We start from the raw sequence: 1,771 nt of genomic DNA, 5'->3' as shown, positions 1-1,771 counted from the left end.
TGTGACTGAAGGCCTCTCTTCCAGCAGACTCCAGACCTCCTTCTGTACCAGGTCACAGGAGTTTAAATGAGACCATGTAGCATTAATCAAATTGGAAAAGATGTCATTAAATGAATACTTTCAATCTGAACACTATTGGATGGCTAACGGACTTTGGGATATAATCTAACTTCTTAGTTAAGCAAATTTAGGATGACTACACTTGTCGCCTGTCTCAACCACACATCTTCAGTTTCTTACCCTCTTCCCTACGTACCCACTAAATGACTCAGTCCTCTGAGCACATCAGATCCTTTCTGGCTATTCCTCTATGTGGAATGCCCCCCTCCCCTAACCCCCGCACTCCTTTCCCCACTTGTATGGCAAATTCCCATTTATTTTCTAAGACTATTTATGTATCTTTACCAGTAGACTTTTTTTGATGGTCAGGCTGGACTAGAGGTCCCATATACCTCTAGTGACTGTTACTTGTTTTAAGCATAATGAATATTCACCTTGACGGACTGTGTCATTTTGATATTTGTATCACCATGGCCTAACAAAATGCCTGGCATGTAGTAAATTCTCAATAAATGTCTATTGAGTGAATGACCCAATATTAACAGCTACTCTTTATTAAGCACATTTTACTATGGGCATCACATTAGGCTAAGCTTTATTCTGCTTCCTGTTCCTCACTGTCTCCATGGGCTGCCTGGAATCCTTGCAAACCCCCAGCATGCATAAGGCTGAGTTTGACAAAGCTGTGGAGGACATTATGCACCTCAAGACTAAGGCAGTGGATGATGAGCTGCTGTTCATTTATAGCCACTATAAGGACGTGACTGTGGGTGATATAAATATAGACAGACTGCCATGTTGGACCTCAAACACAAGGCCAAGTGGGAAGCCTGGAATCAGCTGAAAGAGACTTCCAAGGAAGATGCCATGAAAGCTTACATCGACAAAGTAAAAGAACTACATTTAGTTATCACAACAGTCATATCAAGTCAATTTGCTCTCCCATTTTACAGATGCAGACACTGGGGCCTGGAAAAGTGGAATAATCTCTCCCAAGTCTACCCAGCCAGTCAGTGGAAAAGCCAACATTCATAGCTGGAAATCTTATCAGATTCTCTGGGGGGCCTTCTAAGTCTCCTAAAAGGGTTATGGACTACTGCTTTAGTTTAAAATAGAAGATTGGGGCTCTAGGTCATATTTTTCCCACTTGTCCTTCAATCCACACCCTGTGTCACATGAGTTTGCAGTTCCTGCCATGAGAGGTGGAATTCATGTTTTTGGCTCCATTGATGTTGGGTTTGGCCCTGTGATTTGCTTTGGCCAAAGTGGATGGGAAGCAAGCATAGACATTAAATCCCTCAGTGAGGTTGGCTTGTTCTTTGTGATCTCTCTTTCCCCCACTGGAAGTCCATGCCTCAGGAAACTGCTGATCTGAGGAGGAAAGACAGATGGAGTAGCCCTAGTCTGGCCCACAGCTTGATATCAACCTAGGCAAGGTCAGCCTAGATGAGTCAGATCTCTCACAACCCACAAATGCCTGAACAGGCAATAAACACTTTTGTTGTGCCACTGAGTTTTGGAGTTGTTTGGTATTGGTATTTTTAGGCAGCATATTTTGGGCCATCACTGATGAATACAGTTAAGTAACTTTAGGAACATAAATATAATAATACAAGAACATTATTCTCTCACAAAGAAGACTAAAAAGAGGCCTCTATCTTTTAGATACAGAGGAGAAAGAATTTGTTGTTGGTAAATGTGTTGTCCTAGG

General features: G+C 42.2%; 1 pseudogene; it reads left to right on the top strand.

Moving 5' to 3' along the window:
• Positions 1 to 718: 718 nt before the first annotated feature.
• On the top strand, positions 719 to 1,095 carry LOC109447099 (acyl-CoA-binding protein; annotated as a pseudogene).
• The last annotated feature ends 676 nt before the right edge of the window (positions 1,096 to 1,771 follow it).

Source organism: Rhinolophus sinicus, linkage group LG01 (assembly GCF_036562045.2).
Source record: "Rhinolophus sinicus isolate RSC01 linkage group LG01, ASM3656204v1, whole genome shotgun sequence".
Lineage (NCBI taxonomy): Eukaryota > Metazoa > Chordata > Mammalia > Chiroptera > Rhinolophidae > Rhinolophus > Rhinolophus sinicus.
Note: the sequence above shows the minus strand (reverse complement) of the source record. Positions and strands in the feature narration are given on the sequence as shown.